General features: G+C 35.8%; 1 protein-coding gene and 1 long non-coding RNA gene across 8 annotated transcripts in view; one reads left to right on the top strand and one right to left on the bottom strand.

The window, feature by feature from the left end:
• The window catches only part of LOC149073501 (uncharacterized), a 215,016-nt gene that overhangs the window by 63,178 nt on the left and 132,260 nt on the right, over positions 1–19,578 (top strand). The window lies entirely within an intron of this gene.
• The window catches only part of LOC149073502 (uncharacterized), a 78,225-nt gene that overhangs the window by 13,805 nt on the left and 44,842 nt on the right, over positions 1–19,578 (bottom strand). The window contains exon 1 of one of the 2 annotated variants that reach the window (XR_016194455.1): positions 9,953–10,170. The exons of the other annotated variant lie outside the window; for it this stretch is intronic. This is a non-coding gene — a long non-coding RNA (uncharacterized LOC149073502). Of the gene's footprint in view, positions 1–9,952; positions 10,171–19,578 lie in introns of those variants that run through there. 2 annotated transcript variants of the gene reach the window in all.

The following is a 19,578-nucleotide window of genomic DNA, read 5'->3' as shown; positions in this document are numbered from 1 at the left end:
ATGAGGGAAATTCCTCAATAAAGAAGAAAAAATCCAATTGATGTAAGAGAAATTTGCTTATATTGTTGGACTCCTGAACGTTGTGTGAAGTTAAATTATTTATAATTATTTACTTATTCATTTTAATTTGATAATTCGTTACGATTATTTATTTTTTAATATTAAAATGTCGGTACAATTTTCTTCGTTTATACAATTTCCCCCATTTCTTTTGAATCTTGCATTACTCTTGAAATAGTTTGTGTTTTTTCATTTTGCAAGTTTATCTTCGCGAGTTTGATATTACTGAGGAGATAGATGTAGTATATTTTTTCTTCGCTGTTTGTGAAATTTTGCTACAGGGACTAAATTTAATTTTTTTATGTGTAGTCTTTGGATAATTTGCGGGTAATGGCTTCAACAAACACTTAAAAAGCTTCTAGGTGGAGTAAATGGTGTGATCTTTTCTTTTAAACTACTTTGTGGAGTATTGATATATACTGTATATACGTTCCATTATCTCTGTCTTATCCGTAACTAAATCTTTCAATGATTTTGAAGCTTTATTTTTACTATCTGCTTGTGACATCATTCCCGTATATATAGTAAAAGTAATTTTTTTCATGCTTTTTGAATTTTCTATAAGCTTTCCGAGCTGCTCCGTTTTCAGTTTTTGGCACTTTCGCTTCAAATATTAAATGGCAATTTTTTTTTACTCCTGATCGAACTGTTACTATAAGCTGTTAAATATTTCTTGAAATAATACACCATATTATTAATATATTTGTCTGCATAGTAATATCAAGTCGATGTCCAATCAACATTTTGACTTACGATTAGCCTGTAGAAACTGAAGTGAAAATAGTTATAAAATGCTCATAATAAATTTAAAGATAGTCGTATCTAATTTATTTTTTATTTTAATAAAAAATAAATATAATATATACATAGGAAGTAAAAAAATATATAAATAAAATAAAAAAATAAATATCCCTCTCTACACAAAATTGTCCCTTAAAATTTTGGAGAGGAGTGAAATTGCTCTTAAAAATTATTTTTCCTTATAGCACTGGTCACAATTCCTCCCTGTAGATTTTAATGTTAAAATATTTCATTTATACGACAAATAACTTGAATTATGACGACTCTGACTGGAACGCCAACATGGCCGGAGATACGGAAGGGGCGGGGGGGGGGTGCGTGGAGGACAGTGCCTACCCCCTACAACTTTACAGTTGAAAAATTACAGTTGAAATTTTTAAACCTTAAAGTGATAATTATAGCAAGAACACTTGAGTTTAAACAACGGTTACGCTATATGAATTTCTGACCCAGAGAGCACAAACGTTGGGAGGGTAGAGTTTTATATCGTTTTAGATACTCTTTTTAACCTCTGTGAGTTCAGCCGTGGCTTTTGAGCACAGTTGAACCAGCACCTCCTAGAGATAGAAGGCCTCTGTAGTGTTTGCCATAAACGTCATTTACCTAGCAAGTTTGCCACATTTTGAAACACAGCATCCTATTTCGTTTCTTATTTTGGCGTACAATCTTCATAATTGGCTCACACATACCGCATAGTGATTGGATGCGGGGCATAGAAATCGCCAATTCTGAGTCCGATAATTTCTTTTCCTCACAACGATGATACTGGCACGAGCACGGAATGTTTTTTCTGAATATTCTGAGGGAAAATGGAATACTTACTGACGTCACAAGCAGTTTGCGGAGGCCTTCTATCTCTAGGAGGTGATGGTTGAACCAAGTTCCCCCTAGTTTTACTGTTCAGTTCTTCATTCAATTCATAATTTTTGAGTCTTCATGAAATGAAAAGCATTCAAAGGTCCATCTGTGAAATACAGACCAATGTAATATCCTTTAGATTTCCCGTTTTTTCGCAAGTGTTTTTCCACTTACAACGTTTTTTCATGACTTTTTTTTGAAAAACGATATAAGCGGGATTCACTGAACTACGGTCCTATTTCGGTTCCATGGTTTAAAAATCTAAAAATTTTCAACTTATAATTGCTTTGTGGAATTGGGATTATAGGTATCGGACAGTCGAAAGGGCCCTTTTTTATGGGCAATAACATTTGGTACCATGGACCCCCAGAGATTTTTATAATGTCTTCATAATCTATAAGCTAAGAAATGGATTAAATCCAAGAAATAGCTGGTAAGTAATAATGCTTTTTGACATTAGCATTCAAAATAATAATAACTTCAAACGTTGTGTATATTAGGAATTTTTTTTTATTTGCTTCCCACAGTGCGTCGGAAGTGTTTGGAACTTGTGGGGTGCTCGCCTTGATCTTTACATAGGACATTTATATTTCTGAATCAATTTAGTTGGATGCTCAGACCCATACTATAAATTACCGTTGGTACTCTAACACCCCACAGCACGCTCGGCTTTGACGCCACTGGTTTCCCATATTTTATGTTGTAGTTGTATTGCAATGTCCAAGGCTTGTAAAAAAGCTACCCGTAATTCAAATGAAAACGAAAAGATTATCAAAAATTATTAGAAAGTTCAAAAGATAATGGAAATCATCTGTCTCCAGTTGGCCTTCAATCAACCCAATAAAACCAAGCTAACATACGTGGTTCTACTGAAATGGATCCGAGAAAAATATTCTTAATGGAAGTTACCTCATAAGAGCAAATGCGAAATTTCTTATTTTAAATGTTAATGGCTGAACGAAGTAAGCCAATACATATACAAATGCCAATGGACAACAATCGGAACGATCATTTTGGAAATAATCCAGTTAAATGGGGAGTGCAGCGATTGTGCAAACTGTCGTAATTCACAAGGTGCCAAAGCGAGAACACTCGCTTCTGCAGGGGAATGACGCCAGCTGGTACTGACTCCAGTGCCTCGCGAGACAGCCCTTGTTATAAGACGCTGAGGATAGACTAATTTTGAAATCAGAAAATACCTGAGCTCGTCATTGCTAAAATAAAAAGCTTCTAAGAAAGCGATATATCTCGTCAATTTCAGCGAAAGGGTTAAAAAAAATTTTCATTTGAAAATCTAATTGCTGTAATAACCAGTCCCAACTTCAGACCAATTACTTCCTAAGACAAGGGAGATCCTAAATCTCTAGAGTTCCCCGATGTACTGGTTGGAAATCACCCTTATCAAACTTTATTCAGCTGTTTTTTGGCTAATCTCACGGCATATCATTCGATAATCCCTAAAATAGAACGGATAAAAGCAAAGGTAATTAATATCAATTTGTGTGACTGTCCCTCAAACTCTTGGAAAAATGCCCCGGGCCCCACACATAAATGGTGAAAAATACTGAATATACTTGCTGAGAAAAAAATAATAATGAGAAAAAAAATACATAATGAATACGTAGCACAAAAATATTATTAGAGAGAAAAAGAAATTACAGCTTAAATGTCAGACCTTGTGAACCTATCATTCATTAAAAATGCAACCCATAATTACCAACTAGGAAAATGGAGATTTTTCTCTTCTCTTTTAAGATTCGGAATGATATGTCCGTCCTACAGAAAAGAAAACTCTTTCGTGATTTTCGTCCCAACGCCCTATTTTTCCAGTTAGGGCACAACAGCAACGTACCCAAAGCCCCACAACACATTATTATCATTATTTTTTGCTTTCCATTCCAAAATGGTGGCTGAAAAAACGGAAAAAAAGCTACAGACGCCAAAGACACATCATGAATTATTAAACTAGTTTCTTTTCAGAGATAAGAGAAATTTGAGATCTGAAGGACAACTAAAATGATAATAATAATTATAATAATATTTTCGTTTTTACGTAATTTCCATGTGGGTATGCAAATGTGAACGAATATGGTGGATAAGATCTAATGGATTTCTAAGTTGTTTGTTTTCCTAGATTAATCGTAATTATTTCCGTAATGTGATTGGAAATAATCAATTATTTTTGATTATTTGTGAATAATTTATTAAATTGTTCCCTTTCATTTTAGGAGTTTCGAATAATGTCCGATTTTAGGATTTGGCTCCACTGCGGCAGTATGGAAATCGATCAACATTCATGTACGGATGTGATTTTTGGCTTAAGAACCCGCTAATTTGCAAATAGCAAAATAATGTCCAAGTGAGAAAATGTTGCACATGCGTGTAGTGCCGCTGCGTGACTTTTCTGATGGTCATTTTCTTGTGGGTGTCCATAATATTATCCGGTCCAATAAGTTCCATGAATGACTTGCATAGATATGCATTTTTTGGTTTCTTTGAGGAAGGTCATAATGCGCGTGGATTATCGATCATCTTTTTTTTTGGCTCCTCAGTACCAGTGTCTCAATCTAAAGGCCGACGAGGCCCGGGCCTCAAATAACTGAGAATGTTTTACGTAATTTATTTATTTTTTTACTTCAGTCCACTTTGTTGTTTTTAATTGCATAAGCGTTTTTTTCCCCCAAAAAATTATTTTACCTAATTATGAAAAGGACCCCAGAAATGTGAGGGGCCCTGCTCAAGCCCCATTGCCTGAAAAAGAATTAATTTGCATATTGCCGAAGGTACCGTACCCATTTTAGTTTCTAAACTAACCCTGAGTTGTTTTCTAAATCTGATATTGAAATATGTTATCATGCTAATTAATTCCATAATTAGCAAAAATTAGCTTCGATAAGAATCAGAATAATATATATGTGATTATGTGCGTGTGGTCATAGTAATTAATAGATGTCTGAGAATTATTTACAACAGGTCTTGTCAACATGTCAAGGTCATGCCCATTTAAAGCAATCTAAATTGCATGTGTGAGTGTATGTGTGTGTGCGTGTAATTATACTAATTATTTTTATTATTTTGAAGTTTTGTATTCAATAACGAATGTAATGTTCGTTTTAAATTAGTTGAAAAGTATTATTTTTATATAATACTGATGTCGTTTACCTTAATAACTTTTATCCACGGCCTTCAAAATAAAACGGCAGTTATTTGGATCATTTATAGAAAACTTTTTTCCAATATAGAATTCCGACTGATTGAATTATTAATTTGAAATTTGATTATTAATTCAATTGAATTCGATTCAATCTTATTCATAAACAAAGAAAATACAGAACAATATAAGTGTAAAAAAACTATGAAAAGCCGACATGGCTCTTAGTAGAAATCACAATTTTTTTGAAACATTAGATCTACGGATTATATCATTATTATATAATTCAGTATAAAATAAAATAACAATAAATGAAAGAAAAAGAAAACAAAAACTCGAAAAATGCAAAATGCAAAAGTATTTAACGGCGGCAATTGCGGTGCAGTAAATACAGTAATTGTATAGAAATTGATTTCTTTTCCCTTTTTTCTTTCTAGCCTTTTGTCGAATTAAACTAAATTAAAAAGTCTAAAGAAAAATAAAAATAAACTATAAATAAATGAAAACTGAAAGGGTTTTATTATGAAGCTGGTCAGAAAAAATTAAGGAGAGGTAACCTGTGGAAAATAGAAAATAACATGATTTAGATAAGGGGATGAAAATTTTAAAACAAATGGGTTCAAAGTTAGTGATAGTAAAAATATATTTTTCTCAAGACTTTCTTAAAAGTGGATATGGATGCTGTGTTGTCAATAACTTCATTTGGCAAATTATTGTAAAAATTTAGAACCAGATTGTTGAAACGATTTTTACAAATTCCTTTATTAATTTTTGGAATCAAATAAAAATTATTAAATCTCTCTCTAGGGGTAGATCTGTAAAGTTTTTTTTTTCTTCAAAATAAGGACAGACTTTGGAAAGTATAAATAGTAAAGGTTTGGAAAGTAAAAGCTCGTGTGATGATGATCTCTATTTTAGTGATTAGTATATTTAGTCTTTTGTGAATACAAAATCGAAGGGTGTGGATTAGCAATGTGCTCAGATCCCCAAACTGGTGGATGGTGCATAAAACAGATGAGAATGACAAAATAAGACCAAAAGAAATAAAGAGTTGATATATGATTTGAGGTAGTATAGAATTAGATATTGAAGTTTATATATATAGAATGAACATGCTGTGTATGTGATTTCCATTACAGGTTAAAATTAATTAAAACTCTTTGGTATTTAAGGCTAGTATTACGCAGTTTTATAAAAATCCTTTTAAATGAAACTTGAAAAATGCAACCAATAAGCGTATCTGTTAGATTCAAGCGAGTGCATTCCCATGGTTGTTTTTTTTAAGTTTTATAAAAGATCTTTTGTCAAACTTTTATATAGTAACCCTGGCCTTACGAGTATTGATCTGCTCAAGATGAACATAGTCACAAGGGATACGAAGACAGTCAAATTTGTGAAAGATGAGATTGAAGCTTTTGAACATCTGACTTCGAAGGAAAATTAATGAATTTGGTTTTAGAAATATTTAATTCAAAGTAATTAGCATGAAACCAATTCCTAATTTTAATTGAATCACTATTAATAATGTTAATCAGTGAATGGTATTCTTTTTCCTTAATTATTAAATTTACTGTTTTCTATGGTGACGTGACCATGACCTATATATTTTACGAGACATTCACGTTTTTTCATCCGGCCATTTTTTAACGAAGTTTACAAATAAATAAATTAATTAATTTGTATGAATTCCTCATTGAAATCATGGACAGACATAAAGTTATTTTCACAAAATTCCTGTTTGTTTTTTTATTCCGTTTCATACAGTTTTATGCATTGCGAATTGGAGAATTTTCACCCATTCGTAACCATTTAATCCATAATTGGCAAAGTTTCTCATGTTTATCAATATTTTTGTCGAAAATTGTGATTTCTCGTATTTTTCTCCATAAAATATGGTTTGCCGACTATAGAGGCGTTCGTGACACTACGTTCCGTATTTTAAGAGACTTTTCCCTTTTTTTTCCGTCTCGGCATTTCGATAAAAATATGCGTTTTTTTTAAAACGAAGCTTAGTTTAAGATTGTTGGAAGCCCTCCTTCTTGATGTCATTTCAAGCGTCCTCCTACGTTTTAGAAAATTTTCCCTTTTGCCCTTCTTTTCATGTTTCTGAATGATTTTGTTTTTTCTGGGAAAAACATTTCTTTCACTTTAGAATACATCTCTTCATTGGCATGAGTATTTGTGTATTTTCCAAGCCGTGCCACAATGGACATTATATTCGATGCGCGTGCCACTCCACGAATTTTAACAAGCAGATAATACTTCCCGTTTTTACGGGACTCGAGCATTCTCTCCGTTGCTGCAAAATATTGTTCGGCTGTCTTCTTATTTTCGTAGAAATGTTCAGTTTGTCACTCTTTTGAGTACTAAATTGTTTTTATTTTTGAGTCAAAAATTCGATTATCACAATACAAATTGTGTATGCGCACGTATATTGGTAGAAGTTCGTCTTAAGTCATCAGTGGTAACTATTTTATTTTAAAAAGAGCTTACCATACTAAATTACAGGTTTGGCGGCCTTACAATACCACCATTCGAAAGAAAACCATTCGGAGAGAATTTCTTTCATTGAAAAATCGAATGTGTGTGGAATTTATTTTTTGGAAAACGTGTCACTAGGGTGACCAGACGTTCTCCTTGAGGAGGACATGTCCACTTTTTGATATCATTTCAAGCATCCTCCTACATTTCGGAAAATACACCATTTTGTCCTCCTTTTCAGGTTACCAGAATTTTTTTTTTTTGTTGGGGATTTTTTTCTTTCACTCTGAAACATTTTTCTATTCATTCATATGAGAGATTTTATGTGTTTTATCCCACACATTTACACAATTTGACCAATCGCCGTTGAAATTCCCAGAATAAAAGAATCCAAATTTTCTCCAAGCAGGGGAAGATGCTATTCTAACCACGGATCAGCTTCCTCCAGAATAATACGAAAAACGAAGTAAAAGAAAACTTCGCCACGCTTCAGGCAAAGACTGCGAAGCAATAAATCTGGCCAGACTGCGGGGACAATTCATTATAAGCGAAGAGGGACGGATAAGTATTTCTTCTTCTTTTTTCTGTTTTTGCTTTCTAGCGGTTTTCTGTTCTAGTTGAGAAATCTATCCTTGTGGCCGGTTTTTTTTTGTCAGTATAGTGGCACCATCTGTTGTGAGAATTGGGAAAAGTAACGTCGCCAAGGCCTCACGCAGGCGTCCTCTTTTCACATCTTTTCGAATCTGGTTACCCTGGCTAAGTTGCTGTGATTTCATTATCCTCATCGTTATTTTCGATGTAGGTAATTTGCATATAAGTTTATAACCAGGGCTATAAATATTTAACTTTATTTTTTATGAAATAAACTCTAATTCGCTGAAGATTTTTTCCGTGATTTTGTTGAGGTGAGTGTAAATTTAAGTGACGTTTAGCTTTTTGAATTGTTTGGTGATTATATTGATGGTAGTTTAGAACAGTGTTTCCTCAACCGCCAGGCCTGACATGAGTCAAACCGGGCCGTGAGTCGTTCGCCGTTTCATTTTTACCCGTTCATTTCCCATTAGTCGTCGTGTGTATGACTAAAAGGAATCGCAAAAATAAATCAACCAAACAATGGGCTTCCAGAGGTTGAGAACCACTGGTTTAGAATATTTTAGCAGTTTTCTGATTGGCAATTATTTTGCGAGATAATTGCCGATGTCCCGCATTTTCAGCGATCAAATATGGTCACAGCTATGATGAAATAATAGTTGGCGTGCAATTTTGGAAAGTATGCGTGATTCGAGTGTTGGGTATGATAAGTGCATTAATAGTGTTGCCATCTGCGATCCAATTTTGCAATGGGCGAGTGTAATTTTTTTTTCGATCTGTGACATCTGTCATGAATATGCTGAAAATTTACCATCGGGAAAAATTCGTAAATTCAGATCCTGAACATAGAAAAATGTGAGACATTGCCAATTTTCGTCAGAAATGATGCCAACTGTCAAACTGTCAATAGAGTTTTAATTAATATATTAATATAATAATTAGAGTATAGTATAATAATTATCTCTGAAGTCATTGAAATATTGCGGATGGTCGAGCATAAAGGGCTAATGCAACGAGGAGTGAGTTGAAAATCAAAATACGTGACGTGTGAATTTCATTGCCATAATTATCATTATGTAATATATTTTTATTATTAGTTATGAAATCAATCTTCATCCATGACTATACAGTAAAGATTATAAATTCAAGTACTGTAATCTTCATTTAAAAAGGGAAAAACGGGCCATTTTTCCGAGAAAAAAAATCCAGAATGGACAAAATCACGGAAAAATACGGGTATGTACCGTAACACGCGGGTCATATGGTCACCATAGTCATGAAATCTGTGTATCTAAATTGTTGTCGAAAATCAATATCGTGGGACATTGCCAAACGTCATCAAAATTCTCGCCAATCACTGCCAAAATTGCCAAAGAATGCTAACCGTGACCAAAAATTGTATATTATTCCACTTATATTTAGCGCGCTTCAAAGGGAAAATCTCGATGAGTATTAGTAAGAGTTGGGAAACCACACTATTTTCAGAGATGCGAGAAATTTTCTAGATCTGTGTGTGTGTGAAGGACAACTAAAATTATAATAATATTTTTGTTTTGACGTAATTTACATGTGGGTATGCAAATGTGAACGAATACAGTGGTACAACTTAACGCTTAGTGGCAAATAAGTTGTACTAAGCGGGAATGTTATAAGCGGGATCCACTGCTTCATAACAAAACGAATGTCGAAAATGGTAACAAATATATGATCAAAATATTTGTATTTACAGTTAAAAAGTTATTTAAATTGTTTATGTCCAGGATTTCGGTAAACACAACAAATTCAACCTGGTTTGTTGAAGTACGTAAAACGGGATGCATGGTCACTAATGCAATCGGATAAATAATTCCCAGTGAATTTGAACGGCGGTGATCGATGTTGCAACATGGCTTCCATGCCCTTTGCGTCATGGAAGATCATTTTAAAGTCTGTACATACCAGGATCACAAAAAAGTGAACTTTGTTATTATCGTATTCATTAACACAGGGATAATGGGAAATTACACTTACTTCCTTCTTCCTTGTATATTGCAATACACAAAAGGCGAATTTCTACCATTCACTTGTCGAACGAACAATACTTGCAAATTGTGTCTGTCGCCACCATATGATGTCAATTATTCATGTCTGGTTGCAGCCGAATGGAATTTCTTTTCATCTTTAAGTAACATCTGCATTCATTCATCCTGTTATGCGACGTTTTGTCCTTGGTAACACTCTAATCGGTTTGTTTTTCTTTGTGTGTGACTGCATAACAAACAAAATTACATGTGTTGTTGCCAAATGTATTTACCAATTTTTCTTCAAAATATTTCGTTCTTCAAATAAAACTTCAAATTCAAAATGAAACTTGAAATTTTTTTGGCAAAATGATTTCAAAAGCGTCTGGTTGTTTAAAATCAAAGAACGACCCCACACACACGATGAGCTCGCCAAATTTGTATTTTTTGCTGAATATGAAATGACCGAATCTTCTACGATTTTGTGCATGACCGCAAATTCACCGGCCGCATCTTATAATTCGTTGCACAAACCGCTGGATCGAATCCTTGTGAAGGAAATGAAAATGTTTTTAATCTGTTTTGAATTCATACCCCACATTTGCATAAAATATGGTGTGCGACAAAAAATTATCAAATGATATTCCTCATTGATGTTTTGAGCCTATTGTCAAATGGCCAAATTATCATGCCCATAGCAACCCCTTTCGGAGCTATGGCCATGAAAAACCAAAACTATGAATCCTTATTTACCAGCAACGTGGATTTCGTATTGCGACAGACACTGAAATGTTCCCACTCAAATTGGTAGAAACAGACACAACGATAATAGCCTGTACGCTTGCAAATGACCTGTACGTCTTCCCTGCCGGCAACATACTATTCGTAATAATTCTGCATCTACGTAAAACAGACTCGAATTTTTTCAGGATAGATAAGTCACGAACCATGTCTATCATTAGAAGAAGACGGTGCCCATGATTTGACATATCAAATTCAAACAGTACTGAATGTTGATCTTTCAGTACCATTCGAATAGAGTGCTTAATTGTGATGTCGGGAGTATGAAAGCGGACACAAGCATTGAGCACTTTTGAGGGCTTCGGTGAGTTTAGCGGTGCTCATACACAAACAACAAGTTGAAGATGAATGATGTAGAGCAGGGGGTTTCCAACGTATAAGCTTTCGTGGAACCCTTGATGGGTATGAGGCTGCCCCATGGAACCCTTGTGTCAGTTCTACGAAACACGAACCCATTTTCAATATTCGTCTAACATACAGGGTGTCCCGTAAGTTTTGCAGCGTGAGTTTTGTGGTTGAAGAAAATTATAAAAAAATTTTTTATTCTATATGCACGCAATTTTTGACCGACGAGGTCGGAAGAAAAAATTACCGTAATACCGTTCTTACTATTGTTTGATTTTCCAAATTGGTCTGAATTTGTTAAAATGTGTACTAGTTTTCATCCAGATGCAAAATAAAGAACAGCATCTATAACAAGAATTTTTTTTATTACTCACAAACTCTGAAGATTCCAGAATAATTTAGGCATCAGTGACGTTTCATTACGCTGAACCCAAAAAAGCTCTCATGTAACCCCAGGGTTCCGAGGAACACCGGTTGGAAATCTATGATGTATAAAGCATAGTTTCGCGAACTTTTTATATTCCATTTTCCCCTTTTTTAGAAATTTTTTTTCTTATCGCCCCCCCCCCAACTAAAATGAACCCATATGATCGCATGTTATACCCGTAGCTTTTATCACCCCCTGGACCATTTCATCGCCCCTCGGGGGCGATATTGCCCACTTTGGGAAACACTGATGTATAGTAATGGTATGAGACGGTATCATTAGTAGTACTGACTGGAATTCCATGAAGAATGGGACACTGGGGGGGGGGGGGGGGGGCTAAGCTTTTTCCGGCAAAGGTCAAATATTGAATCTGACACTGCTTCACATTTAGGCAACATTGCTTTCTGTCAGTGAAAGTAAGTTCCATTGAAAATACGAGGATTAGCTTTTTAATAGTGGCAACTGTTTGGCTATAAGACACACAGAGTATATACGTGGTTTCAAGTTTTACAGGCCTAGATGTAGTCCTCAGCACTTTGTAGAAGATGTCACCAGTGATGTGAAAGCTATTGAATGCCGAGACACTGCCTAATCTGCTGATGGTGAGATGACTGTGGTTTACTGTCTGAAGAATGCAATTGTTCTGAAGCAAATGTCACTTATTAGTTTCTTTATCTTACCTAAAAGCTAGGAGTATGTTCTCTCTCTCCTCTCTCTCTTGGGTGGCTTCCTAATACCTACAGATTCCAATATCTAAGGATAGAGGTCTGAGGAACTAATCCCTGATTAGGTTCTGGCAGGGCCGTAACTAAGATATTTGCCGCCCGGTACAACATTGTGCCCCAGCCACAACTTCAAAATTCGATAATTTTATAACGGTGTTCTTTGTTCTCATCTAAAACAGCATTTTGATGCTGTTTTTGCTACAGACAGGACCAGTCTCATGCGAAAGCCAATGGTATAGCCACACTAGACCGTATAAAAACGAGATTAAAACACATTTATTGAGTATATTATTTTATTTTAGCTGTTTAACAAAGTTCTTCTCAATTCCATCAATTTATAAATTGACTATCATTTCTGTTAGCCTCCTTCTTGTGGAAGAGGGTCGGATGCAGTGGGGCCACTAAATAGTTTTTGCACATGGTCGCAAAATTCCTAAGCCCGGCACTGGTTACAGGGTTGAGCTCATCGGTGACATCAAAGTAAAACAACAGAATTCAATATGGTAGCAGAGCATTGAAATCACGTGAATCGCTGACAACTTGTGACCGTCTACGGTCAACCCGATTTCCAAGCCTACTGTAATGTTCCTAAATTAATTCCGCGAAAAGGCCGTATCCGATGATATATTGTTGAATGTAGCATTAATGCTGCTGAGTTCAATGGTCACTGTTTCTTAGAATTATAAAGAAATAAGTCAAAGAAAAGGTTGGAGCTCTCGCCACGACTTAGTCTTAAAAAAATCATATGAACATATAATAATATTTTTGCGAAACGAAGAATACGACTGGTCCAGTCCAAAAATAGGAAAAAAGTCGTAACATCTTTTTCAGCAGATACCAATTTTACAGCATGAAAAACGTTAGCGATGTTCGTATAAACATAATGCGTCCGAAAATTTGCAGTTCCGCGGTTTCTTTTTTATTTATTTATTTTATTTTACTTTTTTTGAGGCCCTTAATTATTCGAATCCAGCGTCAGACCGTTCATTGTTTGTAAGGAACACCATCAGTTCCCGCTTATCAATTCAGCCTGGTTCATTTTCTACGCCCTTTAAGGTGCAAATTATAGTGTTTCACTTCGGACTCCCCACGTTGCGTGGAAAAAGCCAATGAAAATTCCATTTGGAAAAGCAACTCGCTGACTCGGGTTCGGACTTTCTCGCAGGTTATACTTATCTTCTGGTGCATAAGTAGCAGGTTCGGTTGCCATTATAAAAAATTCGCATAATCACAGTTCGTCGAGATTTCGTGTGTTTTTATTTTTTATTTTTCTCTCTCTCTGTCTCTAAAGTATAGTTTGACGTGAGTCCAACGATTTCCTAATACAACCGCGTGATCTTCGATCAAACTTTTGTTGTGTGAGAAATCCTTCTCTGCCCTCCTAACTTCCTTTGCTAGTCAAGATGTCGGTCAGTCAGTTTCCCGGATGTGTTGGCATATTATTTTATTTTATTTATTTTTTCACCTGGCCATCCTACTGGCCGTCACGGATTCGATAAAGGCCACCGTAGCCAATCACAGAAATGGAGTCTGTAAGGGTTAAGGAATGTGAAGATTGTACATTTCGTCCATCTGATGTTGCAAATTTCCATTGAAAATGAATTAAAATTTTTATCACATTCCTATAGGTCAGGGGGTTCTTAAACTTTTTCAGCTTCCCAAAATCCAATTACATGATAAACTTGGTAACCAAAAATCCAACTGCATAATCAATTTTGCGACCCATCCGTCTATATTCAATTTAAAAATTCTTATTGAATATATTTCTGAATAACAAGACGTTTATTTTTCAATATTATTGAAACCAGTCTAAGGTGCCAGAACACGTGGGATGTCTCTAGAAGGGCCTTAGGCCCCACAGGGGTGGGGGCTGGTAGGGCTCCATCCCTGGGGTTCACGATGATTCTCATCATTTTTTTGTTTTTTCGCGGTGTAAATTCATCATGATGGTAGCCGCGTGAAAGTCTGGTTTGGGGGGGGGGGTGGCTGTATAAGATCCCAGCCTAAGGGCCCTTCTACAAAATGTGGGGCCATAGCAAAGCCCCACGTGTGGCCTCAAATCACGCAGAGAGTCTCTAAACCATAGTTTCCCAAACTTTTTGTTCTATCTCCCCCTTTTCTTCAGAAACTTTTTCTTTCATCTCCCCCAACTCAAGCAAACGCATAGGATCCTATGTTATACCCGTAGCTTCTATTACCCCCTGGACAATTCCATCGCCCACCAGGGGGCGATATTGCCTACTTTGGGAAACACTGCTCTAAACTATTGAGAGCTTTTTCACTGATTCTATAATTATTTCTTTCATTAACTCTCGAATTATACAAATACAAATACAAATACCACGCCACAACAGGCAAACCGCCCAACGAGGTGGCTGACTTAAGAACATCATGGATCCCCGAGCCATTTTTTGGAGGCCCTACCTACTACTGCTACACCACACATGCACCCCGCCCACACACACCCCCTGCAACCCCCAACGAATCGGTACATGCGGGAATGTGCGTGTACGTGTAGTGAAACCTGACGTGAAGTTTTTTGTTTCTCTGTAATGCTTGTTATGTGTAGTGCTGCCATCTGCCACCAGTTTTTCTAACTATGAGTGAAGTGTTATGATTGAATGATTTATCGTTGTAGGACTGTTGCTCTCTGTAGCGAGACTTTTTAACGGGGAGATCGGCTCGCATTTGCGCCTTGAAGTTGGGGACCACAGAAAACCAATTTCAGCCGACCACCACTGTGGGGTTCGAACCCGGATCCTCGCATCACGAGTCCGTCACTATAACCATTTCTTTTCATATAAATTTCTTTTTATAAATACCATTTCTTTCATATAAATATATAAATTTGATTTTATTAATTCTAGATTAATGTTGTTCCTACATTAATTTAAAATTCTTTTCACGCCTGAATTTTATTAATGTTTGTTTATTTTTACATACGTGATCATCAGCATTCTGTGTATTCTATAATAATTTCATATCATTTCGGATGCCAACTTCTCCCCAAAATAAACGTATATAAAAACATGGCTCAAGATTGCCCCAAAAATGTTTGGGTCCCAGATCAGGCCGCTAAATTCGTTTACATACCCCTGAAACGAGTGGTGCAACAAACTTGACTCCATCTCTGGAGCCAGTGCGACCCAGTTTGGGTAGCGACCCATAGTTAAGAAGCTCAAGAACCCCTGCTGTGTGTGATATATTTTAGAAAAATTGAGGTTAAAAAATGTTTTTGGTTGCACCCGGAATGCCGAATTTTCTCGTGTAATTTTTGTATAGACTATAAGGAACCTCACGTTTATTCATTCGAATAGGCTCCTTCATTGCACAATGAACCTCTTATATCAAAATATTAATGAATTAAAGCCAGTTTCATAGTCCTGGGGTGGCATTCGTGACGGCCTACTTTTATTATTGAACTTTTCCTGTGCCAAAAGTGGTCCAAATGCATAAAAAGTGGTAATCGGTTAGCGAAATGTGTGGAGAGTATTGTGGGCGAAAAAAAATGTTTTAATTCAAGCTTTTTGTAAGTTTTGGACTGTTGTGCTTGACACCCGTTTTTAGGAAGAATTGAAACATTATCTCTGTCGACCAATCTAGGTAGTTGAATGTGTAGTTTTTGATGTGTTGGTCTCATCCAGTTGGGTACAGTATTTTTTTTGCATTTATGGTTTCACCATATTTGAAGAATGAGGTAGGAATAATTAATAGTACCAGCCGCAAAGCATGCCAAACATTACAAATGCAATACAAATACAACGCCACAACAGGCAAAATGCCCAACAAGGTGGCTGAGAAAAAGATGCCCATAATAAATATGGATGTCATATATTTCAAAAATACAGCAACCCAATTAAAAACACAATCACAAAAATTATAAACAATGTATATATACATGATAAAATATTATACAACGCCCATAAAATGTATTTATGGTTGTCTTATTCTAACAATGGATAGCTTCTCGATTTACTCCAACATGTTTATCGTATTTCTTTTTAAACGCGTCAATTATGTTACAATTTACTACTTCCGGGGGTAAGCTATTCCATTTATTAACAACCCCATTAGAGAAAAATTACATGCGACGCCATAACTTCGCATTGAAATAGAATAGCTTCTATAGAAAAGTGCTGGTTTCGGTTTGTGGTTTGGTGCCTTTACCGTGCGTTTTGCAAATCGGAGACGATTATCGTGCAATATCCAGTCTCTATTTTCATTCAAAAAACGGAGAGATTTTGTTCTACCAGAGCAGGGAACTGCAAACTTGCAAACTTTCAGTTGACATTTCATGTTTTGTTTAGTGAGATTATGAGGAATCCTGAGAAGAATTTACGATTCTGATACCCAAACGCAATATCATTGTTTTTGCCGCTCTACATCCTCTCTTGTCTAGCTTTATTGACACCCATTCTCTAAATTTGCTACTCATCCGATCCAAATTTGCCACCCTGTAAAAGCCCGCTTGGAACCCCATCCTGTAAATATGAACCTTGAGGATATTATTTTTATCAAGCTGTTTTGGATTTCTCCAAAGTGACTTGGAACTGTTGAATGGCGTGGTGAAATAGTGGCATAGGCGGATACGACGGGTCCCCAAAATATTTGCCACCTCTCGCCTTAGCATAGACGAGAGGTGGAGGTGGAAAATCCCTCCCTCGGTTTGAAGAGCCTGTATCCGCTTATAAATAGTGGATGCCTATTTTATCTGCGATGTTCCTTACAGTTTGGTGAGGATGATTCCGCCAGTATCCGCATTTTAGCACTGGAGTGGCTTGTGTGGTAAGAGGCTCGTCTACCACCGCGAAGGTTGCCGTAAGCTCCTACGTTCGATCCGGCGGAAGAATATAGGATATTCTATATGGAAAATATATAAGATATTTTCCCTAACGAGCTTGAGACGACCACCGATAGATGGCACCTGTATTTCCAACCTAACACGTTAACGGCAGTAAATTGCGTATAGCGATACGGCCGGAGTTGGTGTGTGGTGAAGCATATAGCATCCGCAATTTATTATTGTCTACGTCTTTTGCTGAATGTCTTCTCAGTTCATTTTCAACGATCATACTTGGGGTTTCCTCTCACGGCATCCCGCACGCATTTTTCGGGATCCCGGAGGAAAGTTAAGTCTGAACCAGATCACATTTGTGTACTTCACACACACACACATTGGACATGCCGAAGACGTTTTTATCAACAGAAGCATGCATTTTAGAAGCTTAAATCAATCAATATTAATAAATTAATGAATTACACACAGTGTGTAGAGTTATTTAATGATTTTTTCAAAACAAAAATTAATTTTTGATTAATCTTAATATTTTAACCAGGAGCAGTCTCATTTCATTGATATTTGTTATAAAATCCAACTTGCTTTAAGAGTTTCATCACTCTTTAACAAAAGTTAAATTACCATTAGGTGTTGAATCGGGTTCATGTAACCGAAATGACAGAAACATTTCTAACAGCGGGGAGAGATATTTTTAATTGTACTCTTTGTATAGAGAGAGTACGGTTTGTGTGTGGTGATGTATTTATATGTATAAACAGTGCTTTATATTAATGAAAAAGAAGAAAAAGTATTTGACGAATGCCTCGAAAAAGAATGAAATAAAACCACAGCTGAAATCGTCACTTGGCTGTGAAAGGATCCCAACCTGAACTGCTATGCAACGATATAGCATGACTAAAAGCAGCGTTCGAAATCATTGGTAGTCCGCTGGTCAAAGATTACTGATTAAACCAGGCATCTCCAACCCGTTGCCCACTCAGAGAAACAAGTTTGGATGAACGACAAATTTAGGGAATGGATGGTCAACAAAATTTCCCTAGATAGAGGAGATAGAAACATAATTAAAATGAATATCCCATTTATATATAAATCCTTCTCAAAGCACACCATTTGCATCAGCATCAACTCATACATTTACATACTATTCCATACTGCCAGATATCTTGGCTTAGTTCTCTGTATTGCGCATGATTTAACCGCAATATCCATCAAGACATTTCTTTTCAGACAGGATAATAAAAAATAATAATAATCCAATACGCAGGGGTGACAGAAATTAGAATGTCGATTTGATGATAATCATATTCTTTGAAGTTAATAACGACTTCAAATAATTGAATGAACGTCACAAATAATGGAGGCCAACTATAGTCATAATACAGAAATAGATTTAGAACGAGTGCTATTCATATCCAAAAAAACAACAAGAGGTGGGAAAACTTCTGTCAGGAGAGCCAAAAATTGATGTTCAAACCCAAGATAGATTTTAGTGATGAAAAATTGTAAGATTTATAATGCTTCATTTTTTTTTATATTTCCAACATAGTCAGTTAGATGGAGGCAAAGCTATTTGTCACGCGATTAGCCGAAAAGTCCTTGTAAAAAAAAAATACCCATCGGTTCATGCGGAGGCTGCCATTGCTGAAAAGGCGAACAATTGGATGCGGGGAATGAGAAACGTAACCACAGCATCCATCACTAGTTTGGATATGATCAAAAAGAAGCCAACTTTCTCTGGGTGAAATGTGTGCGAGAGTGGCGAGATTAGGTGTCCTTATTGATGTCTTAGAAGGAGGCAGAGAATAACGAAAATACATACATATATATATATATATATATTAAAAAAAAAAAAACAACACAGAAAAGAAACTCCATCATAAACCGTTGGCTCCCAGCGTGGTACGTGTGTATATGTATGTATTACGAGATGTAAAGATACGCAAAGAACAAAATCGGACTTGTGTTCTGTCACGGACGGTTGAGATATGCTTTTAAATTACATTCTTGGAAGAAATAAGAGAGAGAGAAAAAAATACACTGAAAAATAAAGCTTTAGAGAGAAAGAGAGAGAAAGAGTCAGTGAATCGTACATTTTTTTTTTTTGTTTCTTATACATATAATATTTTGCTCTTCATGTGGATCGAAGTTCTGCAATACGGCTACAAAGATGCCAAAAACTAGTTTTTTTTTTTTTTGAATACTAAAGTTTTATGGTTTTCCGAAATATGTTTTTCTCTCTTCTCACATTCGGTCTGAAGTTTGCATTCGTTAATCTTGGATATTTTTGTTTGATGTGTTTTTTTTTTTGGAATTTTTCTCACCTACTCGCGTGAGGTACATAGTACTAACGCCGTGAGAAAATTCGCACACACGCTCTTCTGGTGACTTGCTATTTTTTTTAGTATGTTTTCGTGTTACTTATTTATGCATGTGTGTGTGTGTGTGTATGTGGCTATAATAATGTTCCCTCAATAATTCGATACGTCGCTGTTAAGTAACTTTCTTTTTTTTGTGTTTGAGTGTGGGACTCTTTGATTGAT

This window comes from Pholcus phalangioides, unplaced genomic scaffold (assembly GCF_987345545.1).
Source record: "Pholcus phalangioides strain wild (caught in Gottingen) unplaced genomic scaffold, Ppha-v1.0 ptg000017l_1, whole genome shotgun sequence".
In the NCBI taxonomy this organism is placed as follows: domain Eukaryota; kingdom Metazoa; phylum Arthropoda; class Arachnida; order Araneae; family Pholcidae; genus Pholcus; species Pholcus phalangioides.
The sequence above is the reverse complement of the archived record's forward strand: the minus strand, read 5'-3'. Positions and strand labels throughout refer to the sequence as shown.